The following is a 17,888-nucleotide window of genomic DNA, read 5'->3' on the forward strand; positions in this document are numbered from 1 at the left end:
ATTCCGGTTTGGGATTCATCAGTCCAGCCTTTTGCATGATGTATTCTGCATATAAGTTAAATAAGCAGGGAGACAATATACAGCCCTGTCGTACTCCTTTCCCAATTTTGAACCAATCAGTTGTTCCATATCCCGTTCTAACTGTAGCTTCTCGTCCCACGTAGAGATTTCTCAGGAGACAGATAAGGTATCAGGCACTCCCATTTCTTTAGGAACTTGCCATAGTTTGCTGTGGTCCATGCAGTCAAATGCTTTTCCGTATACTTCAGTAGTTTCTTGGCGTGCCTGCAGTGGGCAGGCCATGCAATAACATGTAGGTGCTCTCCAAACAAGTTAACCCACCCAAGAGCAATTTCCATCTTCAGCTACATGAGTTAGAGATCACATTTTTACTACCCCCATCTGGAATTTCAAAAGCCCTTGGAATAGATAACATCTGGATTGAGTTGCCCTCTTGTTGTTACAGAAACTTCTTTTATTTAATATTATTTTAAAACAGTTTATTACTTCTCTGTACTATTTCATAATCTGCTCCTGGGCAAGAATGAAAAATATCTGAGGGAGGGAGAAATTGTGAGTGTTTTCTGTGAAATGATGCTTCCACCAGCCAATGAAAGGAGCATTGACTCAATGGAAAGATGGAGGGCTCTCTCTCTCTAGCACACTCTCTCCTTCCTTCTCTCTCTGTGCATGTGCAGAGCACATTCATGGCAGCATAAGAAATTCAATTCAATTTGAATTTAAAGGCAAGTCCACAAAATTCATGCTTTCCAAACATTACACAAACCAAAACACAGCCATCCTTCTGAATTTGCAGTTCTCTGAATTTTGAGACGCACTTCTCCAGCCAAGTAATATACAAAACACATAGATGAGGTAAGGTGTACAAAAAAAATCATACATCTGTGAAAATATTGTATAAAAATGCACTACATATGGGAAAATTGGTTTGAGAAAATGTGTCTGTTAGGCAAAATGGAAAAAGAAAAATGTGTAGATTCAGATAGTGGGGTAGGAGAGTTGAAAATAATGCCAATAGAGCTCACATCTGGCAACCAATGTCCCCCTTGGATTCAGATAGTACATGGGTAGATGAGTCAAAGAAGCCCGGGACACAAATTTTCTCAGCCCTCCAGTCTTGGGTGGCTCCTTTAACAGAAGTAATGTATTTAGTGTTAACTCTAGAAGTGTAGACTCAATCCTGATCAAACTAAGTCTCCTAGAGCCCAGAATACACCAGGAGGCTTTATTATGGTATGGTAGTGGGCATAGCTGTGTTGTAACTTTTGAATAAATGTAATCATCATCATCATCATCATCATCATCATCATCATCATCCAGGTTTGTGAAGGTGTAGAGCTGAGATGAAATGCAACATTATTAACCCTTCCCTTGTTCAGTCCATACTGGAGACGGCTCAAGATATCTTCAGGCAGCTGACCATTTGCTGTCCTTTCTTGGTCCTGGGCCAAGCACTGGAAATTGTTGGTTTTTCCTAAATTTATCCAAAGGAACTCAAGGCAGCCAATGAATTGTAATAATGAAAACAAGAATTAAAATGTTTTTTATTTTTTTAAAAACCATTATTGGGCCTGTGTCAAATGGGAGCAATGCATAGCAACCTCTGCTACTTCCTGGGAAAGGGTGGCTTCCTTGCCTTGCAGGCAGGGCTGAGATTCAGGACCCATCTCAGCAAGCAAGGGAGCAAGGAAACAGGCATCTCTCCCCCGGCTGTCTGCTGTCTGGGTCGGCTCAATGTTGACGAACCCTGGAGATTCATTTTCCAAGTCTTCTTGAACGGACATTACGGGGAAGCCACAAACCCAACCCACCCAAATCCCTGCCTCTGGTTGGAGCAGCCCTCAAGGGTTTCCAAAGGAATAAGTGGCGAGTGGCAGGGAGATGCCAAGTGTGGAAAAGGCCCGATGAAGACTTCAGAAATAACAGAGGCATTTGCAAAGAACTCACAATTCCATTCTTGTTATTTTACTTTTTCAAAATTCCATTTATATTTCTCTCACACACCACTCCGGTCACCTTTATTTAACCCTGACATTTCCACGAATTCCTGATCCTCCTCCTGGGGCAGCAGAGTAACCTCCCACTTGCTGGGTGCCCAAGTCCTCCCACAGCTGCTGAAATTCCAGAGGTCATAGCAAGAGGAATTTAATCTAGCCGCAAACATGTGCTCATACCCAGCTTGCTCCATAGTCTAGACAGTTTTCAGATAAAGACTGTCAAGGATGAGCTGGGCTACTTTGTCAAGGAGATAAAGGGTGAGATCCAACCCAACACAGCTCCTGCTGCACAACCTTTCGTGTGATACAGGGCCAATGGCCCCAGACCAGATAGGAACACAGGCAGCTTCTGAGCTTCACAGAACTCTTCTTCAGGCTTAACCTTAAACAAGAAAGGCAGAAATAAAGACATGTCATTTTCTTGATGAATCACAGCACAGTCTCACTGGTCAGACATCATTGGGTTTGCTGCCAAAACCAAACGGGTTTTCTACAGAATGGTTTGTTTGTCTACAAGGGAGAGGAAGCCTGGAGGCTCTTTGGCTCTGTTTGATGTCACAATAGAACAGCAATAAATATTGGTTAGTTAACAATAAAAATATTGTGAAGACCTGTCTTAAAAGTACAATTTTAAAGAGATGTCTAAAAGGTGGCAGGGACAGTTTGTGCCAAATGTCTACAGGCAGAGAGTTCCACAGAGCAGGGCTTGCTCCCTCATAAAGGCCAAGCAACCCTCAGGTGCCTGGAGGACCGCCAGAAGTGCCCCATCAGAGGAACTCAGAGTGTAAAGAATCCGATTGTCCTTAAGGTATTTGGGACTCAAGTTGTTCAGGCCTTTGTAAATTAGCACAAAAACTTTGCGCCTGTTTTGACAGCAAATCAACAGCCAGTGTCGCTCTCTCAACAGCAGAGGAACACGTTGCCAGTAATTGGCTCCTGTTGCCAGCCCAAAAGATTTTGGCACCTGAGGTTTACCGCAAAATCATGCCCCCCCTGCGCACCAAGGATGAAGGGCAGAGGAAAGATTGACATCAGGAAAAAGGGGTAGAAGAAAAGTCAATCATGGGATATGCTGTCCCAGTGGATTCTGCCACCTGAAGTAGTTGCCTCACCTTGCCTGACCTTGCCCTGCCAAGAGGTAATCTGGCTACTGCATTCTTCCCTAGTTGCAGCTTCTGGACCAGATACAAGGGCAGCCCCACAGACAGTACGTTACAGTAATTCAGCCTGATGTTGGCATTGATCCGCCAGAACTGAACCCTCAAGTGTCGATCCCCCTGGAGCTTGGCCAACAATTGGCAGACTCCAGGGCTGGGCTGCACTGCTGTGGGGAAAAAACCCAGGGGCAAAGGAAGCCTCTCCAGCACCTGGGGAGGGGCGCCGAGGGGCGGGGCAAACAGCTGACAGCACATGTGTAGCACCCGTATGGAGTGCACATGCGTGGCGCCCATACGGACAGCGCTCAAGCGGTAGCTTGTACGGATGCTCCACATGTGATCTTGGCCGCTCTGCAGCTGGGGGGGGGGGAGCAGAGGGCCATCTTGTCACCTCCCCTGGGTTGCACCCCCCGCCCCCCTTCATACACCCCTGAATAAACCCCTCTTGAAATGGTCATGCTGTAAGATCTGGACTCCCTCCAGACAGACTGAAGGTGTAAATAGGTGAATAAGCCATAGTTCTTAAAGCTACAACAGTGTCTGCCGTGTCTTCAGTTCTCCAAAAGAGCACAAACCTTGGGTGAGTGCCTGGAACCCCCTGGGATCTCACCTACACTCGGCAGAGAGTGGGGGTGGTGCCCAACTCTTGTAGCAATATCATCTGATTTGACCCAGGATGATTTGGAGAGCCTAGATGGGTGGACCTAAATCCCCCAGCAGAGTCAGCCCAACATAGGCACCATCTCTGGGAGCCCTGGGGGCCTCAACACCCACAGAACTTCCACTGCCTATTGGAGCAGCCCCAATCCCATTCCTACTTGCGTGCAAGCAGGAGGGAGCTGGGATCCCTCAGCTGGGAAGGGAGGCTTCCCGTTGCCTAACTGAGAGATCCCTGCCCCGCTCCTGCTTGCACACAAGTAGGAGTTGGGAGGCTGCTCCAATAGGCAGCATGAAGCCTCCCTTCCCAGCTGAGTTGCTGGGGTCAGGGAAGGTGGAGGCAGCCCGGAAGCTGCATCTTAGAGCCCCTGCACCACCATCATATGGGGACCTCCGAGCAGCTCCTGAAGCCAGCCAGAGCCAACTGCTCCGGGCTGCTGAGATTGTGTTTCCCGGGGATGTTAGATGAAATCCAGGGACATTCCAGGGATGGAATTTGTCTGGGGACTTATTCGCAAATCCGGGGACTGTCTCCAGGAAACGGGGATGTCTGGCAACAGTTTGCAGATGAGCTGAGGGTTAAGAAGGGCATGTATGAGAAATGGAAGAAAGGGGAAATCACAAAGGAGGAGCATGCATGAGTAGCCAACAGTTGCAGGGGGAAAGTCAGGCAGGCTAAAGCTCAGAATGAGCTCAGGCATGCAAGAGAGGATAAAAACAATTTTAAAAGGTTTATTTAACTATATTCAAAGCCAGAAGAAGAACAAACAAGGGGTAGGTCCTCTGCGTGAAGACGCGTGAAATGGTATTGGGTGACAGAGAGAAGGCTGGACTGCTCAACCTGGTGATAACAGAAGGAATGATGTAAGGAGGGAGCTGCAGCCCAAGATAGGAAAAGAGAGGGTAAGGGAACAACGAGCTACTTTAAATGAATTCAAATCTCCAGGGCCTGATGAGCTGCACCCAAGCTTGCAGATATAATCGCAGAGTCTCTGTCAATAATCTTTGAGAATTCCTGGAGAACAGTTGAGGTCCCTGCAGATTGGAGGTCTGGGGCTGCAAAAGTAGAGGAGGAGAAGAAGAAGAGTTTGGATTTGATATCCTGCTTTATCACTATCCGAAGGAGTCTCAATCTCCTTTCCTTTCCTCTCCCACAACAAACACTCTGTGAGGTGAGTGAGGCTGAGAGACTTCAGAGAAGTGTGACTAGCCCAAGGTTACCCAGCAGCTGCCACAGGGAGGCAGTGGAATTGGAAGCAAAAACAACGTGTGGCACTTTGGCCCTTCAGGCCTTTGGCACTCTCTCCAGGCCTGCCCCCTCACCAGCCCAGCAACAGGCCTCCCTCAGGTCTTTCTGCCAGGCTGGAATATGTCCTTGGATGTTGCTTCTTGCTTAACTGCAAGGTGTGTGCATGTGGGTGTGGGTGTCAAAGTCTCTAAATTGTGTATGAATGGTTTTTGGAATGCAGGGTAAGAGTAGCATTGTTTGTCTTGCCCACTTTCCCCTCTGGTCCTGCTCACACTGGTATGTGGCCCCTGAAAGGTCGCCCATGAGGGAATGTGGCCCTTGCCTGGAAAAGGTTCTCCATCCTGCCTCAGAAACTTTCTATACTAAGCAGAAGCAGAGTTTCCCAATAAGACTCATGTGGGGATGATTAGGGAGGCAGGAGAGGATATATTATTTAATGGTATCCTTCCTAACTTGTGCTAGCAAATTCCATATTCTAGCAGAGTTCCAAACATCCCCCTTTTTAAATTACGCAGCGATCAGCTTGTTGCTGACTCATCTGAGTCTTACTATTAAAGATTCCTTCCTGGTAAAATCCCCTCTAATCCCTCTTAAAAAGAATAAACACAAGAATCTGATTAACGTTAATATAAAAGTAGTTTACTCAACAGATTCATTCAGGTTCACAGACATATCCCTGAAGGCAGACTTAGGTTACATAACAACTGGAACCATTCCATAAAGAAGTTAGTCCCAAGTGACGGCGACTAAACAGTCACTTCTCCAAACACACAACAATACCCAAAATGAAGAAGACACACTGATCAGAACACGGAGGCCGTGTGCTCCTTCTTGCTAGTACAACAGACTGCACCCTCTTCAAGTCTTTCCCAGTTCAGGAGGAAACAGGAAGTCTTCTCCCGAGTGGGACAAAACATCCCTTAACATGTCTACTGTAGGGATGTTGTACTTGACTGCAGTTTTACATCCCACAACTCACTCACCTTGTGCCTTTCTCTCTCTCTCTCTCTCTCTCTCTCTCTCTCTCTCTCTCTCTCCTTTGTTTAGGTAAAATGTTTCCAAGTCAATGTCATTAAACCCAGACCCCATTCAGCTGTAGCCATGTGCATTTTCTTACTTTTATAAACAGCCTTCAGACTGAACTCTTTCTTGAACAGATTCCTTTTCCTTTTTTCCCACAGATCAGGCACCGTTGGGCTGCCACCTCAGCTGAGAAAAGCCATCATCCAACATGCTTACTCTTATTTTATTTATTACAGTTATCTATATCCTGCCTTTCAGGATACAAATTAAGTGGCCCCTGCCACTTTATGGATCCAAAAGGTTTCCAGAGAGTGGTAGGAGATGTTTTATCCCATGCTGATGGCCTTTCAGCTCGTTACATACAGTGAAGATACCAGGTAACCTGACATCTGACTGGTTGATAGGGGATCAAATACTTATTTCACTCATTATAATGCACATCAATCTCTGACTTTTGTCTTCTAGGTTTCTGGGGGTTTTCCTGTTGTTATTCTGTCTCTCACAGCTACAATAAACCTACCATTAAAATTATAGACTGGTCATTTCTTCGTCAGGGAGCAAAGGGGCAAATTTAGCAAGTGGTCAAATACTTTTTCCCCTCACTGTACATTGGCTCCTAGTACCTTTCCAAGCACAATTCAAAGTGTTGGTGCTGACCTTTAAAGCCCTAAATGGCCTCAGCCCAGTATACCTGAAGGAGCGTTTCCACTCCCATTGTTCACAGAGGTCCAGCGCCGAGGGCCTTCTGGCAGTTCCCACACTGTAAGGTTACAGGGAACCAGGTAGAGGGCTTTCTCGGTAGTGGCACATGCCCTGTGTAACGCCTTTCCATCAGATGTCAAGAAAATAAGCAACTTTTAAAAGACATCTGAAGATAGCCCTGTTTAGGGAAGTTTTTAATGTTTAATGCTGTATTGTGTTTTAATATTCGGTTGGAAGCTGCCCAGAGTGGCTGGGGAAACCCAGCCAGATGGATGGGGTATAAATAAATTATTCATAGAATCATAGAGTTGGAAGAGACCACAAGAGCCATCGAGTCCAACCCCCTGCCAAGCAGGAAACACCATCAGAGCACTCCTGACATGGTTGTCAAGCCTCTGCTTAAAGACCTCCAAAGAAGGAGACTCCACCACACTCCTTGGCAGCAAATTCCACTGTCGAACAGCTCTTACTGTCAGGAAGTTCTTCCTAATGTTTAGGTGGAATCTTCTTTCTTGTAGTTTGGAGCCATTGCTCCGTGTCCGCTTCTCTGGAGCAGCAGAAAACAACCTTTCTCCCTCCTCTATGTGACATCCTTTTATATATTTGAACATGGCTATCATATCACCCCTTAACCTCCTCTTCTCCAGGCTAAACATGCCCAGCTCCCTTTGCCGTTCCTCATAAGGCATCGTTTCCAGGCCTTTGACCATTTTGGTTGCCCTCCTCTGGACACGTTCCAGTTTGTCAGTGTCCTTCTTGAACTGTGGTGCCCAGAACTGGACACAGTACTCCAGGTGAGGTCTGACCAGAACAGAATATAGTGGCACTATTACTTCCCTTGATCTAGATGCTATACTCCTATTGATGCAGCCCAGAATTGCATTGGCTTTTTTAGCTGCCGCGTCACACTGTTGGCTCATGTCAAGTTTGTGGTCAACCAAGACTCCTAGATCCTTTTCACATGTACTGCTCTCAAGCCAGGTGTCACCCATCTTGTATTTGTGCCTCTCATTTTTTTTTGCCCAAGTGCAATACTTTACATTTCTCCCTGTTAAAATTCATCTTGTTTGTTTTGGCCCAGTTCTCTAATCTGTCAAGGTCGTTTTGAAGTGTGATCCTGTCCTCTGGGGTGTTAGCCACCCCTCCCAGTTTGGTGTCATCTGCAAATTTGATCAGGATGCCCTTGAGTCCATCATCCAAGTCGTTGATAAAGATGTTGAATAAGACCGGGCCCAAGACAGAACCCTGTGGCACCCCACTAGTCACTCTTCTCCAGGATGAAGAGGAACCATTGATGAGCACCCTTTGGGTTCGGTCAGTCAGCCAGTTACAAATCCACTGAGTGGTAGCATAGTCAAGTCCGCATTTTACCAGCTTCTTTACAAGAATATCATGGGGCACCTTGTCAAATGCCTTGCTGAAATCAAGGTAGGCTACATCCACTGCGTTCCCTTCATCCACCAGGCTTGTAATTCTGTCAAAAAACGAGATCAGGTTAGTCTGACATGACTTATTTTTCAGAAATCCATGCTGACTATTGGTGATCACAGCATTCCTTTCTAGGTGCTCACAGACTGTTTGCTTAATGATCTGCTCCAGAATCTTCCCTGGTATTGATGTCAGACTGACTGGGCGGTAATTATTTGGGTCCTCTCTTTTCCCCTTTTGAAAATAGGGACAACATTTGCCCTCCTCCAGTCTGCCGGGACTTCGCCTGTTCTCCAGGAATTCTCAAAGATGACTGCCAGTGGTTCTGAGATCACATCTGCCAGTTCTTTTAATACTCTTGGATGCAGTTCATCTGGCCCTAGAGACTTGAATACATCTAAACTAGCCAAGTATTCTTGTACTATCTCCTTAGTTATTCTGGGCTGTATTTCCTCTGCTGAATCATTTGCTCCAAATTCTTCAGGTTGGGCATTGTTTTCTTTATCGGAGAAGACTGAGGCAAAGAAGGCATTGAGGAGTTCAGCCCTTTCTGTGTCCCCTGTTTGCATTTCACCAGCTTCTCCTCTGAGTGACCCCACTGTTTCTTTGTTCTTCCTTTTGCTACGAACATACCCATAAAAGCCTTTTTTGTTGCTTTTAACCTCTCTAGCAAGCCTGAGCCCATTCTGTGCTTTAGCTTTTCTGACTTTGTGTCTACACGTGCTGGCTATTTGTTTGAATTCCCCTTTGGTGGTTTCCCCCCTTTTCCATTTTTTGTACACATCCTTTTTTAATCTTAACTCAGTTAAAAGTTCTTTAGATAGCCACCCTGGCTTCTTTAGGCACCTTCCATGTTTCCGTCTCATTGGTATTGCCTGAAGTTGTGCTTTTACTATCTCCCTCTTAACAAACTCCCAGCCATCATGAACTCCCTTTCCCTTTAGTATTACTGTCCATGGGATCTCACTCAGCACTTCCCTAAGTTTTATGAAATCGGCTTTCTTAAAGTCAAGAAATTGAGTCCTAGTATGCTTGGCTGCTCCTTTCCGCTGTATAGTAAACTTCAGAAGAGCATGATGACTCGCGCCTAATGATCCTTCCACTTCTACCCCACTAACCAGGTCATCAACATTGGTTAGGACCAGATCTAAAATGGCTGTTCCTCTTGTTGCTTCTCCCACTTTCTGGACAACGAAGTTGTCTGCAAGGCCAGTGAGGAATCTGTTTGACCTTATGCTCTTGGCTGAGTTTGACATCCAGCAAATATCCGGGTAACTGAAGTCCCCCATTACTACTATCTCCCTTCCTTAAAGGGAGTGAAAGGTGGGATATCAAACCCAAACTCTTTTTCTTCTTCTTCTTCATCATCATCATTGGAATTCTCTGACTTTCTTAGTGGTAGGCAACTACTACTCCGCAGCTCATGTGGGGAAGGGAAAAGTCCAGTTGTAGGCGGCTCTGGGGTCTTCTTCCCCTCCCTTCCTTCCTCCCTCCCTCCCTCTCTCTTCAGTTCTGGGTTAGCTCACTTAACATCAAGCACATGCTGAATTTAAACAGTGCCAAATGTAAGCCTCACTACAAACAAACAACTGGGACTCCACTCATGCACTCAGGATTATTCCATGGCAGCCAGTGCTGCAGTTTTACCTATCACATTTGACATAATTGAGTGACAGGTGTGTGTTGCCTGCCCAAAACAGCAGCATGGGCCAAATTTGCTAGTCTGGCCGATCTCATTTGCCCCCCTTGGCCAGAGATTCCTTTCCCTGCTGAAGGCCAAGGGACATTCAACAGTCTCTTGAGCATGAAAGGCCAGGCACTTGACAGAGCACCTTGCAGAGAGGGAACCACCAGTGCCAGCAGAAGCAGCAGAGCTGGAAGAAACTGCTAAAAGTTTATATTTGACTAGTTTGATGCTCCCTGCTTTGGGTTGCATGTATAAAGTTTGTATGGTGGTTTGGACCTTAAGAGAGAATAGTAAAATAGGCCTATGACTTACAGTTGTCCCTGAGATGCTGTGTTTGAGTGTGTTGGTTGTGTTTAGGGTAAAGAACATTTGGGACAGAAATGCCATCCCCCATAGCAAAAATCCAGATATCTTTGAACACTTTGCTTCAGATTTGTTCCTTCCTACTGTAAAAGGAGATGTTTTATGCATTCTTTTATTATTATGGGCTGTGCACAACAACAACAACAACAACAACAACAATTTATTACTTATACCCAGTGCTTTTTTCTGTTTGTACTTACTGTAACTTCATGGCGACTCCTGGCACCCTTTTTTCCTAGGACAAAAAAGCACTGCATGCAGCCAAGCATGTGGGCTGACCGTGACCTTAGAGAACCCTCACAGAGGTGAGGCGGATACAGATCATGGTAGACAACAAAGAACTGGGTTCAAATGGCTGCTTTGCCATGAAGCTCCCTGGGTCAGGCTGCTTTTTGTCTAACCTGCCTTATAGGGTTGTGTGATGTCAATAATTTTCCTTCTATGTACCCTTGAATAGGAAAATTTGAGTACAGATACGAATAGTAATAGTAGTAACCAGTGAAAGCGGCACGTTTTATTTCTCTTATTTTCAGCATATTTATACCAAGCCTGTAAAAACCAGAAGGCAATGGGGAAAGGAAATTGCATTCAGTGGGTGGGGGTGGGGGTAATCACATAAATAACCCAGGAATTTTAGGTAGGCTTTAAAAGTACAGTTTCTAAATGGATGTGGATTGCAAAGGATAAAGTTTGCCAGGAGTCTTTTCGGATGGAACTTCACTTCAAGACTGACAGAGAAAGAGCACCACCTAGAGATGGTCGGAGGGTGGAAAAATCTATTTTACAACACATTAAAAGGGAAAAAAGGAAATGTTTTAAGTGTTCTGCAGGGACTGCAATTCATTACATAAGAAGGTCACCGTAAATTCAGAGAGAAATAAAAATATTCCTTCTAACACAGCCTTTGCCAATTCAGGGTTCTCCAGATGCTTGGGAGGCTGTTCTAACCTGTGCTCACACGACAGGAAGAGCAGGTGTGACAGTGCTGCAGCTGCTGCTTTCAGAGGACAGCTGGGCTGAGGCACAGATTGACTGGATGGGAACAGAATAAGAATACAGTGGTACCTCAGTTTAAGAACAGCCCTGTTTACAAACTATTCTCTTTACGAACTCCACAAAACCAGCAGCAGTGTCCCGGTTTGCGAATTTTACCTTGGTCTAAGAACGTGTTGCAGGAAAAATCCGAGGGCTCCCTTGGACAAAACAAAGACACCAACCAGGATAACTTGGAGCAAAACAGCAGCCTGTAGGCTTGGCCTTTATTGAACTGTTGCAACAGGGTATTCCCCTCACGTGCAGGAGAGAGGAAAGACCCCCAAGAATAGTGTGCAAGGTCTTATAAAAACTTTTGAAATTCCCCTCCTCTAGGTCAAGCCCACCCCCAGAAACATCATGCATACATTACAGAAAGGAGGGGCTGAGGGAGGAGTTGGTGGTAACCTGAGTGTCTTGTCACCTGGCTGGTTCCTCCTTTCCCCCTCCCCATGAGTGCTTTCCAGAGGACAAAGGGCAGTTTGCAGTTTCCTGCCCCCTGAGGGAAGATCTGATCAGTGTCCTTTGTTTGAATCCACTCCCATATTGCAGGTTCTTTGTGATCTTGATTGTCTTCTGTCTGGGATCATCAGGGTTGGTATGGGCAGGGCTCCTGTGTATGTGCTGAGACCAAGACTAAGTCACCCCCCTTTGTTAGTTCTTGTCATATGGAGTAAAATAAGAATGGAACAGTGCAAATCCAATGTATGGTTGATTTTCTATGAATTTATAACAGAAATGTGGCGTATGTAGTGTGTGAGTGTGAAGTTTATACAAACAGAATGATTGGGGTGGGGGGGTTCCTGCTACAAACGGAAGCTGAATGATGGAAGGGCACTGGCGGCAGGAGGCCAAGGCCTCATGAGGGAAAGTGCGCCTCAGTTTAAGAACAGTTTTGGTTTAAGAATGGACTTCCAGAATGGATTAAGTTCGTAAACCGAGGTACCACTATAATAAAAAATTATTTATTATTTATACCCTGCCCATTGGCTGGGTTTCCTCAGGGGGTCTGGAGCTTGTGGGTTTCACAGAATCATGGAAGGGGCCCTAAGGGACATCCAGGTCAAGCCCCTACAATGCAGGAATCATTTGTCCAATGCGGAGCTCTAACCCACAACCCTGAGAAGAAGAGTCTCGTGCTGTAGCGACTGAGGTCATTAAGGAAACCCCCATTCCTCACCTAAATGCAAGTATCACTTCTAAATGTCACAGTCTGAAGTTTCTCTGATTGAGAAAGGGCCCAAATGGGTAGACAGTCAACGCACAACTTGTGCTCTTTTTCCTTATGTGATGGCAACCTTATGCAGGTGATGGAAGAATAAAGAAAGAATTGGGAAAAGAAGGAGGAAATCAAAATACGAGGTAGAAAAACATCAGGAGGAGGAGGGAGAGCGGGCAACAGCAGCTGGCAATCCCATCGCCCATTGCACTTGCCCTGGGAGAGAGTTTGGGCTTTGCCAGAGAGTTGGAGTCAGAGAGTCAGAGAGTTGCACAGGGCCTAGCGAGAACACAGAGAGCCAGCAGAGGTGTTCCCAGGATTATCTGGGAGAACGCACATAGCGTTCTCTTTGCATGTGTGTGAATTGCATGGTACAGATGTGACCGACGTGCATGCCCTTCTGACAGGAATGCTCAATGGTGCATTGTGGAGGCATGATACAGCCCCACTGCATTTCCCCCTTCCTCTCTGGAAAAATTTGCTTCAGTGCATTTGCTTGGGAAATGCTTGACAACTGCACATTTTGTTATGTTTGCTCCCAAAAACCCCTTTTAGCTGGACACTGAAGTCAGGGGTCTTCACTTACCAAGGGCTAGGCAGGGATGGAGAACATGTACACACACACACACACACACACACACAATGCCCAGCAGAGGCACATTCAGGGCAGCAGGAGCGCATCCCCAACACTGGGCGCTGAGCCTGGGGGTACCACAGGGCCTGGCAACTCTGACATAGTGAACTGAGCAGAACAGAAGGCGAGAGGCGGGGGGACACTGAGTTTTGGTTGTGCACAGGGTGCTGCTGCAATCTGAAAGACCAAAGTCCACTTCTGCCACCAGATGTTGCTGGATTACAATTCCCATCATTCCTGACAACTGGTCATGCTGCCTGGGGGTGGGGGGAGCTGGGAGTCCAACTACTGAGCTCCGCACTCTTGTTTAAGCTGTTTGGGGGCCATTTTGCTACAATATGAGAAAACATGTATAATCCCCAACCCCTCTCAAAGCAAAAGGCTTAACAGGAAGGACCTCATCCCAGGAGCCAAACTGTGCAGAAATAGTAATGTAGATTTCTCTCTGTGGTAGAACCTAATTGGAGATGGCAGACATAGCAGGCATGATGCAGTTCAGCATCATCTGGAGGAGAGGACCCCACATCTACCCATGTGGAGCCTCCACAGTCAAAGGAAATATACCTCTGAACCCCCAATGCAGCAAACAGTGGGGAAAGATCATGCCTTTCTTGTAAGCTTCCAGAGGCATCTGGCTGGTGGCGGCTGCAAAGAGGCTGGTAGGCAAAATGGGTGTTGCTTGGCTCCAGGAAGGCCAGGTTCAAGCTCCAACCCCAGTTCCAGATTGGGGAAGTCTTTTGCACCCTGGCGGGTTCTGGCTTTTGAAGGGCTGTGACCACATGCTTCTTCTTCTTTTGTATTTTTATTAAAGATTTTCTTGATTTACAGAAGTATGTGTAATGTCTCTCTCTTGTATTTTTTCCATGTAACATTTTTACAAATCAGTTTCGTTTGTTGAGACATTAGGAAGAAAAGGGGGAGAGGGGTGGAGGGAGGGAAGATGGGTGGGGTGGGGTCAGGTGGTTTCTATTTTGCTTAATGTATGTAGAGTTTGGTGTCAGCATTGCTTGTGCAGGTTCTCTGCTGTTCACTTGTGTTCCTTTGGTGGTGAGAGAGGTTGGGGTTGGCCGAGGGTGTGGTTGTTTGTTTGTGATTGGCTGTGGTGATCTTTGTTTTCGTGTGAGAGTGGGGTTGGTGGGTGTTTTGGATCAGGTTAGCCATATTGATTTGTATGCTGTTGGTGGATTATTGTCATTGTCTTGTTGGGCTGTGTATGTGATAAAGGGGAGCCATACCGGGGTAAAGGCGTCTTCTTCTGTTTGTCCCTGTGTCAGTTTCAGTTTATTGGTTAATTTTTCTAGTAGGGCTGTTTCTCATACTATTTGGTACCATCGGTCCATGCTTACTCCTGACAGGTCTCTCCAGTGTCTGGTTATGGTGTTTCTGGCTGCTGAAAGTAGGGGGGTTATGAGTTCTTTGTGGTGTAAATGGGCATTGTTGTGTTGGAAGATGTATAGTAGGCCCAATTCTGGGGTGATTTCTAATACTTGCTTAGTTGTTTTACATATTTCTCGTATGGCTGTTGTCCAGAATAGTTGGATTTTGGGGCACTCCCACCACATGTGGAGGTATGTGCCTGTGGAGGTGCACCCTCCCCAGCATTTTGGTGAGGTTCCTGGGCATATTAGCGCTAGTTTTCTTGGTGTTAGTACCACCTGCAGGTGAGTTTCAGAGTGAGTTCTTTTCTTTTTGTTGATATGGATTTAAAGGGGGGTTTAGACCATATTCTGGTCCATTGAGTGGGGTTAATCTCATAGCCTATGTCATTCCCCCATTGTTTTTTGATAGCGTCTAGGGGGTTTGTGGGATTTTGGAGTATTATTTTGTATATTGCGGATACCATCCCTGTTGTTAGGAGGAGGTTTTCGAAGGTTGTCAGGGGCTTAGTTGCTGCTTATTTTACTGTTGGGTTGTTTAACAGGGCATGTAATTGGTGTTGTGTTAACCAGGGCATTTGGGTGTCTTCTAGTTTGTCTTGTATTTCTTCTGTTGACAAAGGTTTGTTATTTTTATAAAAGTGTATTAGGCGATATAAGCCTTTGGTTTGTGAGGTTTTTATCTGGAGGTTTCGTGCTGCATGGTGGAATAATGGGTGGTACGCCAGGGGAATTAGTGGGGATGGGGTTGGGGATAGTTTGCCTATTTGTGTTTTCCATGCTTTGAGCGTGGTCTGTGTGTACCTGTTAAGTGTTGTGGGAATTTTCTTTAGTTTGTTTGGGAGGAGTGGGTATGCTGTGGTGCAGGTATTTCCAATTGTGTCCCTCTCTAGGTGTACCCATTGTTTTCTCTCATCTTCGAGTATATATGGGATTATATGGCGTATTTGGTTGGCAATGTAATATGCTTCTATGTTGGGGATTCCCCATCCTCCTTCTGAGGTGGGGAGGTGCAGGTATTTGGGGCTTATTCTTGTTTTTTTATGTGAGAAGATAAAAGAGTGTAGTTTTCTCTGCCAACTGCAGAGTTGGGTTGGGGGAATCCAGACTGGGAGGGTTTGGAATAGGTAGGTTAGTTTTTTTTGGGGGGGGGGTCATTTTGAACATGGCTATTTTGTCTGAGAGAGTGAAATTCATGTTTTTCCATCTCTTAAGGTCTTTGTTAATTTGTCGCCACAGGGGCTTGTAGTTGTGGAGGTACAATTTATTGAGGTTTCTGGTTATTTGTACCCCTAGGTATCTGAACTTGGTGTGGCAAAGTTTTATTTTGGTGACCTTAGTGAGTTCTTTTTGGGTGTGAGGAGGGGTGTTGAAGCACATAGCTTCTGACTTTGTAAAATTTACCTGTAGGCCCGACACCATTGCAAATGTGTTGCGTTCTCTGATTAGGGAGGTTGCTGTGCTTATGGGGTCTGGTGTTGTGACCATTAGGTCGTCTGCAAAGAGCCCTCATTTATAGGTTCTGCCTTTTATTTCCACTCCTTTGATGTCTGTGGCTGCTCGGATTCGGATTGCTAAGTGTTCCAGAGCCAGTGATCACATGCTTGAAACACTTGTTTGTTTTCAAGCATGGGGAGGAACTTGAGGTTTTAAAACTTTTAATTCCCCTCAGGTGGTTTTGCACCTGCCATGCAACAGACTTCCTCGTTTAACCAACTGTTTGCAAGCTGGAATCTGCTTGTGGTTTTGCAATAAAAACCCTGTGTGGTTGCAGGGCTGTGAACTGCATGCTTTGTGTGCACTCATTTTATCTCAAGACTGTGAGCAACTTGAGTTCAGCTGCGGTCAAGGTGCTTGACTGAAGCCAGACCCTGGCACAAAGCACAGCTTTGGAGAAGGATCACGCGGACAGACTATACCTATGATTTGTGTCTATTGGAGCTTCCACAAGGGGGCTGTTTTGGGGTATAATTCAGTCACATTCCTGCAAATTCAGGTTGCACCATTAAAGTTGTTGTTGTCAACAACAACAACAACAACCCCTTTGTCTGTTTACAGTAAGGAAACTGACATAGAAATGCACTGGAAAGTGTGGGGTAAAGATTGCTTGGTGCAATATCATATAACATTCCCTGAAAAGAAATTGGAAGGAATTCTCATGGAATCTAACTTCCCCACAGACTTTGTGCAAACAAATCCATGGGGTCACGAAGAGTTGGACACGACTAAATGACAAAAATAATTACCATTTCTAGAAGAACCATTAGCACTCAGCTTACTAGTTACTTGAAAAGGCAAATTCAATACTAGCTGCTATGTAATTTATTAAGTTCCTATTACTTTGATCAGAATTGATTTTGACTGAATCGTGAGATGGCGGTTCTTGGAGTAGTTTGCTGTTACCCGACACTGTATCTCAAGGGAAACGTTTTAGAAGGGCAGGCACATTGTCATCAGTATTAATCATTAGCAACTGCTCCTCTTATTATTAATCTTATTTGTCATTATTGAATTGCTAATTATTAAATTATTAGTCGTCATTACAGTATTAGCTTGTCATAAGTTTTTTTTATTTTAGCACTTGCATCAGGAACATAGCTGTCAACTTTCCCTTTTCTTGCAAGGAATCCCATTCGGGATAAGGGAATTTCTCTTTTAAAAAAGGGAAACGTTGACAGCTATGATCAGGAACATAGTTTCCCGCCTTCGCTTACCTCCACACATGTAACATTCTTGTTTTATGCTGTCTTGTTACATTTTGCATTTCTTTCCCAAACGACAGCTCTGTTGCAGAGGGATCGTAGCCACGCTCCAGACTCGGAAGGGCGCCCAGCTGCGTTCAGTTTGCCAGGTAAGTTAGAGGACCCAGCAGTAAGTCTACAGGGCTTACTTCCGAGTAGACCCGCTTCGGCTCGCGCTGTCCGTCTCCTGCAGGAAAGGCAGCCCAGGTCCCTCCTGCCTCCGCCAACCTGGTGCCCGCCAGATGTGGCGGGGCTGCGGCGGCCAGGGGTCATCCAGCCCGACCCCCGAGTCAGGTGGCCCTCCAAGCTCTGCTCCAAGGAAGGAGCAGAGTCTGCTCAATAGTCTTTTAATACACACAATTCAGAGATGCAATTAAACGGTTTCATATATTTAATCCTTAGACCAGCGCAACCCACAAGCAGATGTTCACACGGTTGCAAGAAGAAGAGCGAAGGGGAAGCAGCGCGTGCCGCGCGATGGGACTTGCTCGCGAGTAGGCGCGCCTCCTCCCGGAGCGAACCCGCAAGCGCCTCTTCCCGCCAGCCGGACGGGCCCGTCTCGCCTTTGCGTCTCTCTATGGCGCCGCTTTCCGGCCCGCCGC

The 17,888-nt window shown here is 45.9% G+C and overlaps 1 long non-coding RNA gene across 1 annotated transcript; it reads right to left on the reverse strand.

Annotated features, from left to right (window-relative positions):
- Nucleotides 1-1,964: 1,964 nt before the first annotated feature.
- LOC309346412 lies at nt 1,965-17,881 on the reverse strand. Its single transcript, XR_014158625.1, has 2 exons — nt 17,260-17,881; nt 1,965-2,400 (listed from the first exon to the last, which is right to left on the reverse strand). It is a non-coding gene; the product is annotated as an uncharacterized lncRNA (long non-coding RNA).
- Between the last annotated feature and the right edge of the window lie 7 nt (nt 17,882-17,888).

Source organism: Podarcis erhardii, assembly GCF_964252035.2.
Source record: "Podarcis erhardii genome assembly, chromosome: 7".
NCBI classification, from domain to species: Eukaryota; Metazoa; Chordata; class Lepidosauria; order Squamata; family Lacertidae; genus Podarcis; species Podarcis erhardii.